The sequence below is a fragment of the Sciurus carolinensis genome, chromosome 2 (genome assembly GCF_902686445.1).
Source record: "Sciurus carolinensis chromosome 2, mSciCar1.2, whole genome shotgun sequence".
NCBI classification, from domain to species: domain Eukaryota; kingdom Metazoa; phylum Chordata; class Mammalia; order Rodentia; family Sciuridae; genus Sciurus; species Sciurus carolinensis.
Window position 1 is genome coordinate 84,087,172 of NC_062214.1, and position 23,785 is coordinate 84,110,956.

The following is a 23,785-nucleotide window of genomic DNA, read 5'->3' on the forward strand; positions in this document are numbered from 1 at the left end:
ATGTACTCTCACATTTCATGGTAACCAGTCCATCCCATGAGAGTGAGAATTTACTTCTGCAAGAAAATTATTCTTCCCTCTTTTTTTTTTTTTTTTTTTTTTTTTTTTGGTACTGGGGACTGAACTCAGGGGGCACTTAACCACTGAACCACATCCCCAGTCCTTTTTATTTTTTATTTTGAGATAGGGTCTCACTAAATTGCTGGGGATGACCTCAAATTTGCAATCCTCCGGCCTCAGCCTCCTGGGTTGATGGGATTACAGGTGTGTACCACCACACCTGCCTTATTCTTTCCTCTCTTAGGCCCCAATACCTCTCAACACCATTACATTGGGGACCAAGCACCAACATGCAAACTGTGTCCTGAATCAGAACCTCTGGAAGTGGATTCAGCAATCTGTGTTTTAACAAACACTTCTGTTGCACACCACGTTGGAAAACTGCTCAGGAGACTTGGATAACTTGAGATACGAACAACTGCAAGGATGAGTGACATGATACCTAGGCCACATTCTGTGAATACCAGGTGCGCCTGTGCAGACCATGCACATTCACATAAGCATATGCCTACTTAAATAGCCTCAAACTTACTTCTACATGATAAATGGAATATAAGCATAAGAAGGATATATACAAATGAAAATTCCAAGGCAAAACTTAAGCATCCATCCTTATGCTACATTTTATCTTGTTTATTCTGTTTGTAAATTTTACTATAAATTATGTGCAATAGACATTGCTGAAACATGCCCATTTTAGGTCTTAACCCATCCTGAGGCCTGCCTGATGGTCATTCAACAGATAGCTATTTATTGCCTATGCTGTGCTAGGCTCTGTCCTAGGAGCTGGGGACATACTAGGGAATGAAACACATTATCCCCCAAATGTTTTTGCCCTCATGGAGCTTACATTCTAGTACTTATGTAAACTATCTTACTTACTTTTTTATAATGCTGTGGGACAGTTTTGTAGGCGAGAAGAATTAAGTTCAGAAAGGTTAAGTACCTTGCCTACAGTCACACAGCAAACAAGTACCAGAGCCATGACTTGACCCCAGGCTTGCTGACTTTTTCTATGGTCTATTCTTCCATTTCTCACTGGAACGAGGAAATATGGTGGGTGTGTAGGAAACTGAACATAACAGCTACTCACAGGGTTAGAAATATTTTCAAGTACACATCCAGTTTATCTATAAATACTTTAACTTGGTTAGGTCCCTTAAAATATTAATACTTTCCTTCTGCTATAATATATCTATTCATCTCTCATTTATTACTTAACATGGCTCAAATAATCTCTTTACAACTTGGCAGAAGTTAGAAATGAATTTATTTGGGGTAGGAGTGGGATGAGGATGATATCTAAAATCTACTTTGATCTCCAAATTGTGGCAAAGATTACAGTAACAGACTGATTCTTCCCTGATGATACCCTGGTTGTTATGGTAATGGGAGAGGACTGTAAAATAGTACAACAAAGTCTCACATCTTTTTTTTTTTTTTTTTGGTATTAGGGATTGAACTCAGGGGCACTCAACCACTAAGCCACATCCCCAGCCCTATTTTGTATTTTATTTAGAGACAGGGTCTCTCTGAGTTGCTTAGTGCCTCACCGTTGCTGAGTCTGACTTTGAACTCTTGATCTTCCTGCCTCAGCTTCCTGAGCCACTGGGATTACAGGAGTGTGCCACTGTGCACAGAAGTCTTTTACAAAACACAAAATACATACTTCCATGCTAGATGGGAGACACTCAATTATGGCATTAATGACACCTAAGATTCTGTAAGCCAGACCACATGTCCTTTACAGAACCCCAGAGCAATGGCTGCCGAGTGGAGCAACATGGGGGAAACAGAGGGTTGTGTGGGCAAAATGATCTTAATATAGCACCTACTGGAACCCCGGAGAGGACATGAGGAGCTCCTGAGGTGAACAATAAGAAAGACCCAGGCAGCTCATGAGGGCGGCTCCCAAGGGCCAGAGTAGCACTGTACAGCCCTGGAACAGGGAAAATTTAATGCTTGGCAAAAAGACTGTGTGAGCTGTCCTCCCCGGTGAGAGTATTTGGGATCCCAGGGATTTCACTGATAGGATTTTGGATGAAGACTCTTTCAGGCATTGTTGACTCCAGTTTCTTCACCCCTTTTTTGGCTAAATTTCCCAGGTTTCATTAGCTAGAGAAATCTGGGTCACCTTGTTTTTCAACATAATGTTAAACCAGGATCATGGCATTATGCTGGTTCAAAAAGTGATACAACTTTTACTTATATGAACTTGAGATGTTTTAAAACTCGAGTTTCATCTCCCTGAAAAATTCTCTTGTATTACCACTTTTTAGTTAAACCCTTCCCCCATCTCTCTTCCCTGGCAACCACTGATCTTTTCTCCAAACCTTTGTTTGCATTTTCCAGAATGTCACAACAAAGTGACATCTGTGTTCTTTCACTCAGCATTATGCATTTGAGATTGATCCATGTTGCATGTATCATTGGCTTACTCTCTTTATTGTTGAATAGTATTCCACGTTGTATGGGCACACCACACTTCATTCAGCTGAGGGTTGTTTCTAGTTTTTGGTGCTGCAGAATAAAACTGCTTTAAACATTCATGTGTAGGTTTCTGTGTAAATTATAGTTTTTATTTCTCTAGGATAAATACCTAGGCATGGGGTTTCTGGATAATATGAAAAGCATACATGCAACTTTATTACAATGCAATCCCCATCAAAACACCAATGACATTCTTCCCAGAACTAGAAAAACAATTCTAAAACTCATATGGAAGCACAAAAGACACTGAATAGCAGATCAATCTTGATCAAAAAGAACAAAACTGGAGGTATCCAGCATCTTATTTTGAGATACACAACAGAGCATAGGCAGCACAGAAACAGAGACATAGACTAGCACAACAGAACAGAGAACCCAGAAATAAACCTATGCACCTATATTCAACTGATTTTCAACAAAGGCACCAAAAACATACAATGGAGAAAGGACAGCACCTTGAAAAATGGTGCAGGGAAAAGTGGATATCCACATGTTGAAGACTGAAGTTTGATCCCTCTCTCTCACCCTGTACAAAAATCAACTCAAATGGATCAAAGACCTGCATACAAGAGCTGAAACTCTAAAGCTATAGAACAAAACTCAGGGGAAACACTTCAAGACATTGGTATAGGCAATGCTGTTTTGGATAGGACCCCAGAAGCACAGGAAACAAATGCAAAAATTAACAAGTGGAGTTACACCAAACTGAAAAGTTTCTGCATCAGTGTGAGGAGGAAATCTACAGAAAAGGAGAAAATCTTTGCCAGCTATTCATCCCAAAACTGATCCACTATCAATAAACTTAACAACAACAAAAGCTACACAATTAATCTAATTAAAATGGGCAAATGACCTGAATAGATAATTCTCAAAAGAAGAAATACAAATGGCCAAGGGATACATGAAGAAAATGCTCAATACCAGTGGGTATCAGGGAAAAGCAAGTCAATACTATAATGAGACATCATCTCACCCTAGTTAGATTGGCCATTATCCAAAAAACCCCAAATTAACACATGCTGGTGAGGCTGTCAAGAAAAAGGAACTCTTACATACAGCTGGTGGAATGTAAATTAGTACAGCCACTATGGAGAACAGTATCGAGGTTCCTCAAAAAACTGACAATAGACTACCACATGGTCCAGCTAGTCCTCTCTGTGTATATATCCAAAGGGGATGAAGCCAGAATACATAATAGACACCTGCATATCCATGGTTATTGCATCCTGTTCACAATAGCTAAGGTATGGGATCAACGAGGTGCCCAACAACAGATTAATGGATTAAGGAAATGTGGGTATGTCTACACAAACACACACACTGTAGTATAGTCATGTGTAAAGAAGAATGAAATTCTGCCATTTGCAGAAAAATGGATGGAGCTGGAGGACATTGTGTTAAGAGAAACAAGCTAGACAGAAAGATAAGTACAGCAAGTTTTCTTTCACAGTGAAGCTAAAAGCATCAAGCTGAATGTAGAATAGTGACTAGTAGAGGTTGGAAAGGGGTGTGTCAGGGGAGGGTGGGTAAAGGGTGGTGGAATCTGGTCAGTGCAAGTGGTATATGTGTGTATGGAAATATCACACTGAGCCCCACTAATGTGTATGATTAATATGTATCAATGAAAAATAAGAAATTGCCAAATTCTTCCAAAGTGGCTGCACCATTTTTCACTTCTGTCATCAGAATGTGAGAATTACTTTCCACCCTCACCAGTGCCCGATACTGTCAGATATTGTGTAGGGTTGCTTTTTCCTTTTGGTCATTTTAATAGCTGTGTTGCCGTCTCTCATCATGGCTTTCATTTGCATATCCTTAATAACTAATGATGTTGATCATATTTTCATGTGCCTATGTGCTATCTGCAGAGCTCTTAGATGGAGTGCCTTTTCCAATCTTTCCCTCAAGTTTTAAGTGGATTGTTTGCTTACTGTTGAATTTCAAGGTTTCTTCACATATTATGAATACAGAACATTTACAGAGGCAAACGTTTTTAATTTTGGTGAAGTCCAGTTTGTCAATACTTTCTTTTTTATGAATCTAGTTTTGGGTGTCATATCTAAGAAATCTTCAACTGAGATCACAAAGTGTTTAACTTGTTTTCTTTACAGTTTTACCTTTGACATGTAGTTCTATGATTTATTTTGATTTCATTTCTCTTAATGTGGGAGTTATAGAATGAGGTTATAGATATATAGGACATTAGTTATAGATTGAGGTTTGCATCTATGCATTTATGCATATTCAATTGTTAAAGTGCCTTTTGTTTAAAGGATGACCTTCACCCCTCTCCATTGAATTTCTTTTTTTTTTTTTTTCCGTTTACATAGGGTAATGATGTTTATTATATTTTTCCCCTCCCCCCCACCCCTCCCACCCCTCCCACCCCTCCCACCCCTCTTTTCCCTCTACACAGTCCTTCTTTCCTTCATTCTTACTGCTCTCCTTAGCCTAACTCTAAACCTAACCCTAAACCTAATGCTAGCCCGTCCCACCCCCCATTATATGTCCTCATCCGCTTATCAGCGAGATCATTCGTCCTTTAGTTTTTTGAGATTGGCTTATCTCACTTAGCATGATATTCTCCAATTTCGACCATTTGCCTACAAATGCCATAATTTTATCATTCTTCATTGCGGAGTAATATTCCATTGTATAAATATGCCACAGTTTCTTTATCCATTCATCAACCGAAGGACATCTAGGTTGGTTCCACAATCTGGCTATGGTGAATTGAGCAGCAATGAACATTGATGTGGCTGTATCTCTGTAGTATGCTGCTTTTAAGTCCTTTGGGTATAGGCCAAGGAGTGGGATAGCTGGGTCAAATGGTGTTTCCATTCCAAGCTTTCTGAGGAATCTCCACACTGCTTTCCAGAGTGGTTGCACTAATTTGCAACCCCACCAGCAATGTATGAGTGTTCCTTTTTCACCACATCCTCGCCAACACCTATTGTTGCTTGTATTCTTGATAATCGCCATTCTAATTGGGGTGAGATGAAATCTTAGGGTAGTTTTGATTTGCATTTCCCTTATTACTAGGGATGTTGAACATTTTTTCATATATCTGGTGATTACTTGTACATCTTCTTCTGTGAAGTGTCTGTTCATTTCCTTAGCCCATTTGTTGATTGGATTATTTGTATTCTTCGTGTAGAGTTTTTTGAGTTCTTTATAGATTCTGGAAATTAGCGCTCTATCTGAGGTATGGTTGGCAAAGATATTCTCCCACTCTGTAGGCTCTCTCTTCACATTTCTGATAGTTTCCTTTGCTGAGAGAAAGCTTTTTAGTTTGAATCTATCCCAGTTGTTTATTCTTGCTTTTATTTCTTGTGCTATGGGAGTCCTGTTAAGGAAATCTGATCCTGAGCCAACAAGTTGAAGATTTGGACCTACTTTTTCTTCTATAAGATGCAGGGTCTCTGGTCTGATTCCGAGGTCCTTGATCCATTTTGAGTTGAGTTTTGTGTAGGGTGAGAGATAGGGGTTTAGTTTCATTCTATTGCATATAGTTTTCCAGTTTTCCCAGCACCATTTGTTGAAGAGGCTATCTTTTCTCCATTGCATATTGTTGGAACCTTTGTCTAGTATGAGAAAATTGTATTTATTTGGGTTTGTGTCCATGTCCTCTATTCTGTACCATTGATCTACCTGTCTATTTTGGTACCAATACCATGCCGTTTTTGTTACTATTGCTTTGTAGTAGAGTTGAAGATCTGGTATTGCAATACCCCCTGCTTCGCTCTTGCTACTGAGGATTGCTTTAGCTATTCTAGGTTTTTTATTCTTCCAGATGAATTTCATAATTGCTTGCTCTATTTCTGCGAGGTACATCATTGGGATTTTAATTGGAATTGCATTGAATCTGTATAGAACTTTAGGTAGTATAGCCATTTTGATGATATTAATTCTGCCTATCCAGGAACATGGGAGATCTTTCCATCTTCTAAGGTTTTCTTGAATTTCTTTCTTTAGTGTTCTGTAGTTCTCATTGTAGAGGTCTTTCACCTCTTTTGTGAGATTGATTCCCAAGTATTTTATTTTTTTCGATGCTATTGTGAATGGGGTAGTTTTCCTAATTTCTCTTTCTGAAGATTCATCACTTATGTATAAATATGCATTGGATTTATGAGCATTGATCTTGTAACCTGCTACTTTACTGAATTCACTTATGAGTTCTAAAAGTTTTCTGGTGGAATTTCCAGGTTCCTCGAAATATATAATCATGTCATCAGCGAACAGGGATAGTTTGAGTTCTTCTTTTCCTATTCGTATCCCTTTAATTTCTTTGGTTTGTCTGATTGCTCTGGCTAGAGTCTCAAGGACGATGTTGAATAGAAGCGGTGAAAGAGGGCATCCCTGCCTTGTTCCAGTTTTTAGGGGGAACGCTTTCAGTTTTTCACCATTTAGAATGATATTAGCCATGGGCTTAGCGTAGATGGCCTTTATAATGTTTAGGAATGTTCCCATTACCCCAATTTTTTCTAGTGTTTTGAGCATGAAGGGATGCTGTATTTTATCAAATGCTTTTTCTGCATCTATTGAAATAATCATGTGATTCTTAACTTTAAGTCTGTTGATATGGTGAATGACATTTATTGATTTCCGAATGTTGAACCAACCTTGCATCCCTGGGATAAAACCCACTTGATCGTGGTGCACTATCTTTTTAATATATATTTGTATGCGATTTGCTAAAATTTTGTTGAGAATTTTTGCATCGATGTTCATTAAGGATATTGGTCTGAAATTTTCTTTCCTTGATGTGTCTCTGTCTGGTTTAGGTATCAGGGTGATATTGGCTTCATAGAACGAGTTTGGTAGGGTTCCCTCCTCTTCTATTTCATGGAATAGTTTGAGGAGTATTGGAATGAGCTCTTCTTTAAAGGTTTTGTAGAACTCGGCTGAGAACCCATCTGGTCCTGGACTTTTCTTTGTTGGTAGGCTTTTGATGACCTCTTCTATTTCATTGCTTGAAATTGGTTTATTTAAGTTGTGTATGTCCTCCTCGTTCAGTTTAGGTAGTTCATATGTCTCTAGAAATTTGTTGATGTCTTCAAGGTTTTCTGTTTTGTTGGAGTATAGATTTTCGAAATAGCTTCTAATTATGTTTTGTATTTCACTCGTGTCTGTTGTGATGTTTCCTTGTTCATTCCGAATTTTAGTAATTTGAGTTTTCTCCCTCTTTCTCTTTGTTAGTGTGGCTAAGGGTTTATCAATTTTATTTATTTTTTCAAAGAACCAACTATTTATTTTATTAATTTTTCCGATTGTTTCTTTTGTTTCGATTTTGTTGATTTCGGCTCTGATTTTAACTATTTCCTGTCTTCTACTACTTTTGGTATTGATCTGTTCTTCTTTTTCTAGTGCTTTGAGCTGTAGTGTTAACTCGTTTATTTGTTGATTTCTACTTCTTTTTTTGAATGCACCCCATGAAATAAATCTTCCTCTAAGTACTGCTTTCATAGTGTCCCAGAGATTTTGATATGATGTGTCTTTGTTCTCGTTTACTTCTAAGAATTTTTTTATTTCCCTCCTGATGTCTTCTGTTATCCATTCATCATATAATAGTGTATTATTTAGTCTCCAGGTATTGGAGAAGTTTCTGTTTTTTATTCTGTCATTTATTTCTAATTTCAATCCATTATGATCTGATAGAGTACAAGGTAGTATCTCTATCTTCTTGTATTTACTAACAGTAGCTTTGTGGCATAAAATATGGTCTATTTTAGAGAAGGATCCATGTGCTGCTGAGAAGAAAGTGTATTCATTCTTTGTTGGATGGTATATTCTATATATGTCCGTTAAGTCTAAATTGCTGATTGTGTTGTTGAGATCTATAGTTTCTTTATTCAATTTTTGTTTGGACGATCTATCCAGTGGTGAGAGAGGTGTGTTAAAATCGCCTAGTATTATTGTGTTGTGGTCTATTTGGTTTCTGGAATTGAGAAGGATTTGTTTGACGTACGTGGATGAGCCAATGTTCGGGGCATAGATATTTATGATTGTTATGTCTTGCTGATTTATGCTTCCCTTAAGCAGCATGTAATGTCCTTCTTTATCCCTTCTGACTAGTTTTGGTTTGAAGTCCACATTATCTGAGATGAGGATGGATACTCCAGCTTTTTTGCTGTGTCCGTGTGCATGGTATGTTTTTCCCCATCCTTTCACCTTTAGTCTATGGGTGTCTCTTTCTATGAGATGAGTCTCTTGCAGGCAGCATATTGTTGGATTTTTCTTTTTAATCCAATCTGCCAGTCTGTGTCTTTTGATTGATGAATTCAGGCCTTTAACATTCAGGGTTATTATTGTGATATGATTTGTATTCCCAGTCAATTGACTCATATTTGTTTTTGACATGATTTGGTTTCTCCTTTATTTGGCTATTCCTTTAGGCTAGCGCCTCCTGTTGCTGATTTGCATCGTTGTTTTTCATCTCTTCCTCATGGAATATTTTGCTGAGAATGTTCTGTAATGCTGGCTTTCTTTTTGTAAATTCCTTTAGCTTTTGTTTATCATGGAAGGATCTTATTTCATCGTCAAATTTGAAGGTAAGTTTTGCTGGGTATAAGATTCTTGGTTGGCATCCGTTTTCTTTCAGGGCTTGGTATATGTTGTTCCAGGCCCTTCTAGCTTTTAGGGTCTGGATTGAAAAATCTGCTGATATTCTTATTGGTTTCCCTCTGAATGTAATTTGATTCTTTTCTCTCGCGGCCTTTAAAATTCTGTCTTTATTTTGTATGTTAGGTATTTTCATAATAATGTGCCTTGGTGTGGGTCTGTTGTAATTTTGTATGTTTGGAGTTCTATAAGCCTCTTGTACTTGGTTTTCCATTTCGTTCTTCAGATTTGGGAAATTTTCTGTTATTATTTCATTGAATAGATTGTTCATTCCTTTGGTTTGTTTCTCTAAGCCTTCCTCAATCCCAATAATTCTCAAATTTGGCCTTTTCATGATATCCCATAGTTCTTGGAGATTCTGTTCATGATTTCTTACCATCTTCTCTGTTTGTTCCACTTTGTTTTCAAGGTTAAATATTTTGTCTTCAATGTCTGAGGTTCTGTCTTCCAGGTGTTCTATCCTATTGGTTATGCTTTCTATGGAGTTTTTAACTTGGCTTATTGTTTCCTTCATTTCAAGGATTTCAGTTTGGTTTTTTTTCAGTATCTCTAACTCTTTATTGAAATGATCTCTTGCTTCCCATATTTGGTCTTTTAACTGTTGATTGGTGCGATCATTTAATGCCTGCATTTGCTCTTTCATCTCCTCCTTCAATGCCTGCATTTGCTCTTTCATCTCCTCATTAGCTTCCCTGATCGTTTTAATTACGTACATTCTGAACTCCCTTTCTGACATTTCTTCTGCTCTGCTGTCATTGGGTTTTATTGATGTAGTATCTAGGTTTGTTTGGGACATTTTCTTCCCTTGTTTTCTCATAATGGTCAGTTGTCAGTGGGACCCTGAGATATTGCAGTTTTCCACTATTGGCTTATAGTGTCCCAGTAGATTTCCAGTGTATCACCTCCCAGCCTTCAGTAGCCTGATGTCTTGGAGGAATCTGATAAAGCAGCTCATTCGAAGAATACTGCCCCTAGCCCCCTACTGGTTCCACGTTTTGGAACTGGCTCTGTGCGGAAATGCTCTCACTGTGGGCCTGCACCGTGCAGCTGGCCGTGTGGGAAGAGCCCACTGCCGGAGTGTGGAAGACTACCTTGGGAAGACTCAAGCTGCCCTGCCCGGCTCTGCTAAGCCACCTCTATCTGGGCCTGCCACCCGGGCTGAGCTTTACCCAGTGGGCAGACTCACCCGTGGCTCCACTTCAGTCCGAGTCTCTCAATGCCTCCCCTTCTTAACTCCTGGGTTGTGGAGCGACCGGGGGTGCAGTCTCCCTCTAGGCCGCCATCTTGGATCGCCCCATGAAGAGAGCCCGCAGCCGGAGTGGGCAGAGCCGCCTGAAGAGGTCTCCGGCTGCCCTGCCCTTATCCCTGAGGCTGATTGCAGATCGAGGCTCTCCGCTGGTTCTTTGCAGGAGTACACTGCACTGCAGGGGCTCCGGGACTCGGAGCCTGCTCTGTTCAGACAGGCTCTCACTAGCGGGCCAGTTCCGATCCGAGAACCTGGAGAAGCTGGCTGTGTGGGCGGGGCCCACCGCCGGAGTGCGCAGGACTGCCTGTGGATGACTCTAGCTGCCCTGCCCGGCTCCGATAAGCCACCTCTATCTGGGCCTGCCACCCGGGCCGAGCTTTACCCAGTGGGCAGACTCACCCGTGGCTCCACTTCAGTCCGAGTCTCTCAATGCCTCCCCTTCTTAACTCCTGGGTTGTGGAGCGACCGGAGGTGCAGTCTCCCTCTAGGCCGCCATCTTGGATCGCCCCCTCTCCATTGAATTTTCCGTGCAACTTAGTAAAAACTCAATTGTCTGTCTTTGTGCAGGTCTACTTTTAGACTCTACTCTGTTCTAGTGATCTGTGTGTCTGTTCTTTGACCAACACCACACTCTCTTGATTATTGTAGCTGTATAACAGTCTTCAGTTCAGGAAGTATGAGTTCCCCAAATTTGTTCTTATTTTTCTAAATTATTGATTATTTCAATTTTGTTGACTTTCTAAACATATTGTAGACTCGACTTGTTGATATTTTAAAAAATTCCTGTGGGAATTTTGATTGGGATCTAATTAAACATATTGTCACTTTTGGGGAGAACTGACAAATTAACAACACTAAGAACAACAGTCACATAAATTTAAGTCTTTCATATGTTTTGAGTTTTCAGCATATAAATTATGTGACATATTTTGTTATATTTGCATCTGAACCTTTAATTTTTTGTGCTATTATAAATGGTATTAAAACATTTTTCATTTTCAATGGTTTCCAATTGTTCATTACTTGTATATTGAAATACAGTAGATTTATTTATGTCATATCCTGAGATTGTACTAACCTTAATTACTTCTTGGAGTAGTACTGGAGATTTCATAAGATTTTTACATAGATGGTCATGTTTTATGTATTCCTTTCCTGACTATTTGTCTTTTCTTTTTCTTTCCTTAAAGCTCTTGGAAAAAATTTCTAATAAAACATTGAACAGGAGTGTCAAGACTTGTTCCCAACTTAAGGGACAAATATTCAGTCTTTCATCAGTTTTTGTAGATTCTTCTCATCAGGTTAAGGAAATTCCTTTTTATTTCTGATTTGCTGAGCATTTTGTGTTTTGTTTTGTTTTTAACATAAATGAATTTTTTTTCTTTTGTTGTGCTGGGGATCAAATCCAGGGTCTTGTACAAGCAGGCAAGTGCTGTACCACTGATGAACTACATCCCCAGCCTTTGATTATTGAATATTTAATTGTTTTTTTCTGTACTATTTAGATAAATATGTGACTTTTCTTCATTAATCTGCTAATACAGTGAATTACAGTAATTGAATGTTAAAAAATGGACACAAAATTGTACATTTGTATGGGGTATCATATATTTCAATATATGCACACATTGTGTAAGGTTCAAATCAGGTTAAACATTTATCTCCTCAAACATTTATCATTTCATTATAGTAAAAGCCATTCAAAGTCATTTTTTCTAATTTTTGAAATATGTTATCTAGAGTCATCTACTATGCAAAAGAACAACATAATTTATTTTTCCCATCTAACTGTAATTTAGTACCAACAGTTCCCAGTACTTCCCTAGTAACTGAATTTTGAAAGTTGGACCAGCCTTGCATTCCTAGGATAAATCCCACTTGATTGAGATGTATTACCTTTTCTATATATTTTTGGATTCTATTTGCTAATACTTTGCTGAGGATTTTTACAATTGTGTTCACAAGGGTTAGTGGTCTATAGTTCTCTTTTCTAATAATGTCTTGTTTGGTTTTGGTATCAGTGTAATGAGGCCTCATAAAATGAGTTGGGAAGTATCCCTTCCTCTTCTGATTTCTGGACAAGATTGCAGAGAACTGGCATTATATTTTTCTTAAACACGTGATAGAATTAGTGAAGACTTGCTTTTTTATGTTGGAAGGTTTTTCAACTTTTTGAACATACCTAGGACTATTCACATTATTTGTTTTTTGTTGAGTGAGTTTTGATAGTTTGTGTTTTTCAAGGAATTTATTTCATCAAAGTTGTTTACTTTATGGACAGAGAGTTGTTCACATTATTCCCATTTTTTTCCTTTAATATTTATAGAATCTTCAGGGATATCTTTTTTCATTCCTAATATTGGCATTTTATGTCTTCTTTTTTTTCAGTCTTGGTTAGTCTGATAGAGGTTTATCAGTTTTGTTTTAATAAGAGATTTATTGAGATATAGTCCACATATCATAAAATTCACATTGATCTTAAAGTACATACAGTTCACTGGTTTTTATTCATAGAGTGGTACAATCATCACTACCATCTAATTTCAAAATACTTCCATCACTCCAAAGAGAAACCAATACCCATTAACAATCACTCCCTGTGATATTTTGAGTTGTAAAAAAATATTTTGAGTTGTAGATGGACACAATACCTTTATTTATTTATTTATGTGGTGCTGAGAATCAAACCCAGTGCCTCAAATGTGCCAGGTAAGCGCTCTACTACTGAGCCACAACCCCAGCCCCATCCTAAACTGTCCTTTTAAATGATTATTAGATTCAGGGAGACTAACTTTGGAAATCATTACTTGAAACTAGGTAGTGGTACTTGATTTTTTAAAAGAAGTATGACTTTGCTTATTTGAAGAGTATTATTATATCGATTATCAGAATAATAAATGTTATTTAATGGAAATCAAATTTTACTGAAAAATAACTTCTATATTATCAATTCATTAATCTCAATTAAAATTGACAAAAAGATGATAAACTATGGCAGACTATAAATAAAAATTTCCTGTAAACACAAGTGTCAGCTTTCAGATTTTTTCTTCTTTGAATTGCTGGGGATTGAACCCAGGGCTTTCCAAGTACCAGGCAAGTGCTCTACCACTGAACGACATCCTCAGCTCAGCTTTCCTTTCAGACCTGCTTAGTAATAGATGTAACACATTCAGTTAACTTCACTGAATAATGTAGAAATTAGGTCAGAAAACACCATCCACATTGAATTTGTCTTTTATTTCAGTCATGCTAGTGAGAGTGATGTGGTGTCTAAGTGGATTTGGTTTGAATTTCACTATTGACTAGTGATTTGAGCATCTAAATGCTTATTGAATTTTTTTCTTTTAATCTTTGGAGGAAGACCTATTTAAATTCTTTGCCCATTTTTAAGTTGCACTATTTGCCTTTTTATCGTAGAGTTGCAAAAGTTCTTCATAAATTCTGTATGTAAGTCTTTTATAAGATAAATGACTTACAAATATTTTTTCCCATTCATAGGCTGTTTTCACTTTGTTGTTGGTGTTCTTTAATTTTGGTGAAATACCATTTATCATCGCCTTCCCTTTGTTGTTTGTGCTTTTGGTGTGTCACCTGATCTAAGATTATGACTATGTACTCTTTTTTTATTTTTTGGTACTAGAGATTGAACCTAGAGGTACTTAACTACTGAGCCACATCCCCAACCCTTTTTATTTTTTATTTTGAGACAGAGTCTCACTAGGTTTCTTACAGCCCCACTAAGTTGCTGAAGGTGGTTTGGAACCTGTGATCCTCCTCTCTTAGCCTCTGGAGCTGCTGGGATTACAGGCATGTGTCACTGTGCCCAGGAATCTACTCTTCTATTTTCTTTGAAGTTCTGTAGTTTTAACCTCACATGTATGTCTTTGATCCATTTTTGAGTTAATTCTTGTAAATGGTATGAGATAGGGGTTCAGCTTCATTCCTTTTCATGTGGATATCTAGTTATCCCAGCATAACTAATGTTTGATCCCCATTTGAAAAGTTTGTTACCTTGGTTGAAAATCAGTTCACAAGGAATGTAAGGACTCCTTTTTGGACTCTTAATTCTATTCCTTTGACATATATGTCACTCCTTAGGCTAATACTACACTGTCTTGATTATTGTAGCTTTGTAGTAGTTTTGAAATTGAGATTTGTAAGTACTTCATTTTTGCAAGACTGTGTTGGCTTTTTAAAGTCCCTTGCATTTCCACACGAATGTTAAGATTAGCTTGTCAATTTGCAAAACACAGCTCGGTTTTAATGAGGATTGTGTTGAATATGTAGACTTGTTTGGGTAGTATTGTCATCTTAACAATATTAAATACTCAATTCATGAATATGGGATATATTTCCATTTTGGGGTCATTAATTCCTTGGTCTTCTTTAATTCCTTTAAAAATGTCTCATAGTTTTATTGTCTAAGGATCACATTTTTTTGTGAAACTTATTCCTAAGTATTTTATTCTTGCCATTGCCAGTGCAAGTGGGATATTTTTTCTTATTTTCATATTCTGATTATTTGACATCAGCGTATAGCTTTAGCTTTCATCCTTGCTAAAGTTAATTAATTTGAAAACCATATTTTTTGACGGGGAGCTACTGGGGATTAAACTCAGGGGCACTCGACCACTGAGCCACATCCCAGCCCTAATTTGTGTTTTATTTAGAGACAGGGTCTCACTGAGTTGCTTAGTGCCTTGCTAAGTTGCTGAAGCTAGCTTTGAACTCATGATCCTCCTGCCTCAGTTTGCTGAGCTGCTAGGGTTATAGCGTGCGCCACTGTGCCTGGCTCCCCACTTAACTTTTAATCTATGTATACTATTACATTTAGAGTGGGTTTCTTGTAGACAGCATGCGCTATCAGACCTTTCTTTTTTAATTCAATCTGACATTATCTATCTTTATTTGATTATTCAGACCATCTACATTTATGGTAATTACTGATTGGGTATAAGTCTACTATTGTATTAGTGTTTTCTTGCCTTCTTTGTATTTTGTTCCTCTGTTCTCTCTTTTCCTTTCTTCATTTGAATTTTAATGAGTTTTAGTACTCCATATAATTTATCTATTGGATTGGTCATAATTGTACTATTTTTTAGTTGTTGTTTGGGGATTATACTACATGATTTGTCACAGTTTATTTAGAGTTAATATTTATTATTTCAAATGGAATAGCTGGATGTATGCATGCAGACACGGCATCTCAGTTATCAGTTTCCCTGCCCTCAAAAACGGATTTCTTTATGACCTCTTATCTGTTACAGGATTATTGTGAGGTTAAAAAAAAAAAAAAAGCTAAAGTCATATCCTCTTAAGTTCTATACAATGTGCATGATTATCAAAAGCAAAAATTGTTACATTAGAGAGACTTCAACTAAGAGCTAAGAGCAGAACCCGGACTCAACCCTACATCTCTTCACTTCCTATTTCTTCCTCCAATACTAGGCTGCCATTTGTTCTTCAGATGTAAGTTATGGTTGTGGTACAGAAACTAGAGACTGTGCAACACAGAAGGTGCCATAAAATTACAAAAAGACACTGGCAATGAGAACACCTGGGTTCAAGACCTGTTCTGCACACTGCAGGGCATAAGGAAAGTGCTCAATCCAGGTGTAGCTTGGAACACAAATCTTGGGAACTTCCAGCAAAGAGTATATTACAGCATTCTTCCTGTAATAGCAAAGTGAACCAGACAAGGTGGCTTTTACATCTACATGTGGTACCAATGTAATAAGCAGAAATGAACCTGGGTCTCATTTCTAAGGCACTGGGTCAACCACAAACTGTCTGATACTATTCATGTTCCCAACTAACGAATAGCTTGGTTCCATGGTCATTTATCTTGGCTCTCCTCCATTTAGGATTTGCTACTTCTATTCATCAAAATAAGATTCCAACTACAGATGGTTGAGTATGGAATTTGTTTCTGTGGAAATTCTATTTCCCTTCCTTGGTGGTTTAAAAAACTGTGTTCCTTGGAGTTTAAGAGATTTTCATTAAGTTTCCAGATTTCCATGAGGTATTCTCACAGGTCATCATGGAGAAGAGAGTGGAATGGAGTGGCGTGTGGGACAATATTGTTTTAAATATTTTATGTGAACAAATTGTTCCTTGGTATTAAAGAAATTTGGAAGCCTCCACCTCAGAGCATTGACTTGGTGCCCCTACCCCTGGATGGGAAGGAACATGAATTTCAACTACTTTGGTCTAACCATCCTTTGAAGGCATGAACTCATCCCCACAGAGTGACATCCAGTCTGGATTTAAGAAGCTTCAGTGGCAGGGAATTCCCCACTTGTCCGTAGCTCATCCCCACCTTTGCTTAGCTCTGATGCCATCAGTCCTTCTGTAGATCACTGCTTCTCAAATTGGCCTGTCCATGGTAATCATCTGGTGAGTTTTTTAAAAAAATAACCAAGGCCTGGGCCCCACCCCCAGAGATTCTGGTTTAATTGGTTTTGGGTACAGTCTGGACAATGGGAGATTTAAAATCTTCCCAGATGATTCTAATTTGTAGTGAAATTTGGGGCCCACTGCTTTAGACAAACTGAGATCTGTACCTTTCAAATGCTATCTGGCACTTTTACTCCCCTTCTGGAAGGCACAGATATAAAGTCAAATCTATCTTCCACCTAAGACCCTTTAAAACACCCAAAGTGAGCTTCACTTTCCTCCCAGAGTCCCTTCGTATTAAAATCCTGGTGCTTTCTGGAGGCCTCCTCCTGTGACATGTTGTCTGGCTTGGTCTCAATGTCTGTGGACCCTGGGTGGCTGCCATGGTATACACTGCACCAGGATGGATCTGATCATTTCATTGCGACAACTTTCTATGGTGCACTGCATTTGGGCACTAATTACAGGCTGAGGGCTAACAACAACCAGAAAACCAAATCAGAAAATTCCGTAGACAATTCACCTTTACATTACTGTAGCATCTCAGAGCTCACAAAGTAAATTCACACACCTTGTTTCAATTACTTCTCCCCTTAGCTGCCCTTTTTCCAATCCTGGTTTTCAGGTGAGGGGAGGGGTTTGTTTTAAAGCAAAGTAATCCAAAGCTCTCACTTCCATATTTGGTGGTCCTTACACCGGGCCTCACTGTGTCCCACGAAACTGTGCAGTCCATGGTAGGCCAGGGACAGGGCCTCACAGAACACAAACCTCCGATTAGTGCTGCTGTTTTACATGGCAGTTCTCCAGGGCCACCCAAGCGCTATGCAAGTTGTGTGCAGCACCATAACCACAGGATGGGGGTCTCTGCCAGGTTTCAGGGCAACATTCTACGCTCCTCATTCTGGATGCTGATAGAAGTTGTGTTGTGACTTCAAAACCCCCTGGAGAAAGGCCACCATGTGCACGGGTGAACTCAAAACGAACAAAACCCATGTCAGAGTGGCAACCCGTTGGGCAAAATTTCACAGTCCATCTCACGATGGACCCTTCCTGTATATCCACCAGAGGCCTTATTCTCCTTTTGCTCCCCGACTTGCCTTTGCCATAAGACTTAGAAAACCTCCTCTAGCAGCTGACACTTTAACAATATATCCCTTCAGTTCTAGCTTAGCTCTGTTCCTGGACGTCAGTTTTCTGGTTGCACATTTACAATATTCTCAGGATTCCTTCATTTCAAACTCCCATGGCTAACCCAACAACAGATCTTAATTTCCCTTATTTCACGGACTGGACTGTCACTCTCTGTCATTACTTAAAGAGTGATATCACTGGTGGGGCAGGAGGTGTGGTCTATTCCAGGAGCATTAAAGAGGTGCATTATCAATGGGGGATTTCAGAACAATCATAAAACTGTCCAGAAGTTGGTACTTTTTATTATCACTGTGATGAAATATCCCTCCTGTTGGGTTGGAGCCCTCACTCTATCCCTCTATCTCTCTTCCTCTGCCTTGGCATGCCACTGGTGCCATTCAATCACAGCTGGCCATCCCAAGCTGACATGGCCCTGCGATCTATTTTTATGTGTGTAGTGTGTTGGGCAGGACAAAAGTCACATCTCACCAGGCTAAGGAGGTCATCTACAAAATTTTGTCAACAGTTCAGATGGAATGGAACTTGGTAACTGTTAGAAACAATATAGTCCTAAAACATAGAGCAGCTTCTATGGCAGAACAGAAACCCAGAGAAAACTGGATTTTAAAGGCTCCAAGAATATAACTTGCACAACACATTGGTTATTCTCAAACACTGGAAAGTATTGTGCTGGAAAAAGAGGGCATGAAATTGTTTTTATTTGAAAGGCATTTGTTTGAGAAAATGATGCTTTCTCCAAGCAAAATGTTAGCTTGCTTGGTTAGAAGTTAATTACAATATTTATTGCTTAGAGCCAGCCTGGAATTTTGGCTTGAATTCTTAGAAGCCTATGATTCAGGGTGGAAATTACCTATTCAACCCAAGGCCAGCGAGCTAAATGTTGATCTGATAACTGCTTATTTCAAAGGGACCAAGAGATAAGAAATAGTCTCTGACAGTGGAAAACAAAACTGTGGTTTGAAATCCGGGAACATTATCACGGAGATACAGGAATGTTTGTTATTGAGATTGGAACTAAATGAGGAAATGTTTTAAAAGAATAAAGTGGTTAGTTGCCTTGATTCCCAAATTAATAATGTCCTTGTTCTTTTGATATCTCTAATACTTACATGTTGGTTTAATTAAAATATTTGGAGGTTGAAATCCAATGCAATCAGAGAAATCATGCATTTGATATGTGGCTTAATGGACTTTAGCTTTATCATTCTAATCTGCCTTTAAAAGCAAACATTATCCTTGTTGCTCATCTTCCTTCAGCCCCATCTTCTGGGTTGACCAGCTTGTTTGGGCCTCTGGACATCACAAGTGTTTTTCAGTTATCCCTCCTTAAGTCCTGTTTGACCCTTAACGTGAGGTTCCAAGTTTCCAGCCTCAGTCCTTTGGTTTTCTTCCTGACGCATGACCTGATCCTTGGGGCATCAGAGGCCGCCCCTGCAGGGCTCTTGAAGCTGTCCCTCCCACCTGAGCTCGGGACTTTAATTCCATCTGTGGATGGGCTGCCTCCTTGACCTCACTCCTCCTGCCTCTCTCAGGATCAGCTTCTATCATGCATCCCTTTCTTCCATCTCTACTCTTCCTCTCTGCTCCCCAAGAAACATATTTTAAAAAAAGAAAAAGAAAAACCACATCTTGCCTCAATCCTGGCACCCCTTAATCTTTCTTTTCTTTTTCACTGTCAAGCTTCCTAGATAACATTTACTCTGGCTGCCTCACACCAGCAAAAGTCATGAGTCATATTCTAGTGGCTGGATCCAGCTGCCTCTTTCCTCAGGGGTCATGTTTGTGGCATGTGAACTGTTTGTGCTAGGACACAGGCTGCTCCTCCCCGAATCTCTCTTGTCCCTCACCTCTAGGACACTGCATCCTTAGGCCCCTGCCTGCCTCTCTGACCCACCTCTCTTCCTCTCCAAACAGAGTTGTTGCCACAGTCCTTGAAAGGCAGCTCTGTTCACCACTGTACCACCAGAGCAGTTAGGGTCTCTGATCAGTTTCTATATATTCCTTGAAAAATACTGACTATTCACTTGAAGAGATAACTCTAATTTATATCTTTGGTCCTGATCTCCTTTTTGAGCTCTAGCACCAGGTTTCCCATGCCTACTAGAACATTCCCTCACACAGTTCACAGTTCAGTATCCAGCTGCCACATGGACACCTTCCAAATCCAACACATCCTTTCCCCTCTCAGACCACTGCTTCCGGTTCACTGGCTCATGTGTCCTCCTACTCATCTGCTGGAAACATCTGGTTTTCCCTGGTTCTTCCTTTATTCCTGGCATCACATCAATTTGGAACTCCTATCTTCCTTATTCTGCCACATGTGGTCAGGACTTGGACGCCTCCAGGCCTGTGCCTACACTGCATTCTATCTGGAGGGCTCACCCCTTGGAAGGAAGGTGCTGCATGGAGAGATGATACATTTAGGTAAAGGCTCAGTTTGAAGATCTTTCATTTAGCAGCATGGACCTCAGTTTCCTCACACATAAAACAAAGCTTTAGACAGGTACTCTCTGAAGCTTTGTGACTCTCTGGATGCAATTTCTCACCATGTCTGTACATCCAAACCCTATCAGTCCTGTAAGATTCACAGTAATTGCCTCCTTCTTTCAAAGCACTCTCTGAGCCCCTCGGCACCCCACCCAACTAGAAGGAAGGTCTCCTCACTCTGGATTCCTGTAACACTTTATATAGTTCTTTTAAGGGAATCTCTGATTGTTTACTTCTTGTCTCCCTCATTAGATAAACTGACTACTCTAAATTCTTGGAAGGAAGAGCCCACATCTTGGTCTTCTTTCTTAAATCTCTGTATACCACAGGCAACCAGGGCATAGTTATTAAATAAATGAATGACTGCAAAATCCTTCCTCCTGATGAAAAACCTCTGGTAACTTCTAATTTCTCCTGCCTGCCATTCTGGCACAGGGTGGGAAGAGCTCACCTATTCTGAGAGCTAGAGTAAGAGGTAGGCCAGCCGGGCAGCCGCTGGGGGTGTCAAGCTACAGGAAGCTCTAAAATCTCTCTAGGACAGCAATGGCTTGCCAGAAATGTAAGGATGAGGGCTCTCCTGTGTGTGGTAAGAGTGATGTTCTGCATCAGCTGCTTGGGGTCAGACCCTCTTCCACCATGGTGTCATGCTTCAGTAACAACAGAGTTCTATCCAATGCCTTCCAGAAAATGAGGGTCTGCTTATCTTTAGGGCTTTAGACTTGCTGGTTGGGGTACAGAAATTGGGTGCTGTGGCATTGGGCTCTCTTTCCTCATACAGGGCTCAGCCTCTCCTCCAATACTCACTCCTTTCTTCCTGATTCGAAGCTGAAAGTAAACTTTCTCTACCTTCCCAAGCACCCAGGCCAAGCACTTTACACCACAATCCACAAAGACAGCGTCACTTCCACTTATCACTCAGAAAGCTATAGTCAACAGGTGTCCCATCTGGATCAAAGCTGACCTTGGGTTCTGGTGTTCTTGCTACTTTCAGGGTATCATCCTTCCCTGTTCCATCACGTGTCACTGTAGTTAGGGATTGTGTCTAACTGGCCTTTGCATGTCCACAGCTAAGTGCCCTCTCTGCTGTGTCTCAGCTCATCACCAGTCATAGGTTCTTCCCTTGTTGACACAGGCCACTGCCCGAGAATGCCTGAGTAAAACATTAAGATGTCAATGAACAGCTGAGAAAATGACACAGCTAATGGGAATATGCTCACTCTCCAAAACAAACAATCATAGAAGAGTGGGGGCCAGAAGCCTTTCAAGAGTAGGTGTCAGATGTGCTCCTTCATTTGCTCAGCAAACTCTCCCTGAGCCCCTACCATGTACCATGTGCTGTACTGGGTGCAAAGGATACAGCAGCGGGCACAGGCACCCACTCTGTCTTCTCGGAAAAGACAGGTTTCCGAAGGGAAGAATCTTGGGAGAGGGGCTCTCATATAGATGTAAGGTCAAGGACGGCCGCTGGACAAGTGCCTGAGTGTGGGGAAGGAGCAGTTTTGTGAAGTGCAGGGAGGGAACAGCCTGTGTAAAGACCTCAAGGCAGGAAGAACTTGGGTCAAAGAAATTCCTGCAGATCTGGCTGATGACTTTTATTCTCGTGAATAGAAGTGACCACATTCACCCTTCTGGAGGCAGCAGCAGGGTGGCAATAACATTCCCAAATAACATTCTGCATAGCAGGGGCTGGAATTGGCTCTGATAAAAAGCAAGAAACATAATGAGACTGGTCCCAGCATCCAGGGTCTTAAATCTAATACAATTGACTCACAGTCTTGGTCCTCATATTTAAAATGTTAGGATTGAACTAAAAAAAAAAATCTCTAAGGTCCCTTTAAGTGAAAAATTCTTTTAAAGATTCAATTTAATTAAAATAATGAATTCAAAATCATGAAATGAATCAATTAACTCAGAGTTTAAATATGATGACAAGCTCCAGAGACTTGGTGGCAATTTCCTCCCTCCTTTCTCTGGTCCTGCTGCAAAGCTCCAGGCTTCAGGTCCAGTGGGAGGCCCTGGATGAGGTGCTGTGCTTGGGAAGAATCCTGAAGAGCAGGGAGACCAAAGTGATGGGGCTCGTGATGCCTGTGGGGACTCACAGCGCGGTCTGCAGAGAGACAAGTCCTGGGTTCAGATGCTCAGGTGGGGAGGAGGCCTGGCAGGGGGCATCTGGTTCAAAGACACTTTCCAGATTTGATTTGTAGGCTGTACAGCAATGTTAACTCTGGCAGTTTTCTTTTCCATATGTTTTTCATCAGAACAATTTAAATTTTTTTTATAATCACAGAAATCATGATCATTTAAAAAAAAAATTCTGTCCTAAAAGAAGTAGAAGTTCTCCTCATCCTCAATCTCACTTTACTCCACCAGCATAACCACTGTAAATGAGCAGTGAGGCTCCTTCTAGACCTTTCTGTGCATATGAAGATGCAGACATAAATATGATTATGTATCGTTTCACATGGTGCATTGTTAATGCAAATATGGGACTTTGCTATACATTTTTAGCCCACTATCACTTCAGGGTTCTTCATCCCATGATGGTATTTAGAAACAGTTACTCCATTTTTTTAAATGGCAAAGAGGATTTCATAGATGGAAATAACATAACATTTAATCATTTTCCTATTGGTTAGATTATATTTAATTGTTCATTTTATAAAAACTGGGTGCAATGAGCATCTTGTACAGGTCTTTTTGCTCTCAAATGATTATTTTTCTTGATCAGGGTTTGTATACTGTGGTATGAGTGTACTCTCAATAACACTTGATGAGAGATGCTAACTTCCCCCCACATCTCTCTGTTTTGTATTTTACCAACATCTTAAATTTCTGCAATCTGATAGGCAAAATTTGTAATGTACTGTAACAATTTGCATCATCCTGATTATAGTGGGGTTAAATACGTTTTCATATATTTTTAAGTCATGGGCATGTCCTCCCTGGGATTTGCTTAAATCCTCTGCCTCTTTTACATAGGGTTGGTTTATCTTTTCTTAATGAATTGTAGGAACTTTAAAAAAATATTTATTAGGGATGTTACACATTAGCTCTTTGTTACATGTTCAGAAATATTTCTCAGTCTTTAATGAGATCCTTTGGCATAGAGAAGTCTCTCATTTTTATTAAACCAGATTTATAAATGCTCACAGAGGTTGAAAGGGATCTTGTTAGAAAGGCTTAGGGTCTCATTAGAAAATCTCCCCTCCCCACATGATTTAAAAATATTTTCCTGGGCATTTTCGTCAATTTCATTTTTCTCTCATATATTTATAGTTTTTATCTTGGTATATTGCATATTTTTTCATAATGATAACTAAATTATCCCAG

The 23,785-nt window shown here is 39.3% G+C and overlaps 1 protein-coding gene across 2 annotated transcripts in view; it reads right to left on the reverse strand.

The window, feature by feature from the left end:
• Positions 1-23,785, reverse strand: part of Thsd4 (thrombospondin type 1 domain containing 4) — a 590,727-nt gene that overhangs the window by 47,618 nt on the left and 519,324 nt on the right. The gene's annotated exons all lie outside the window — the stretch shown is intronic.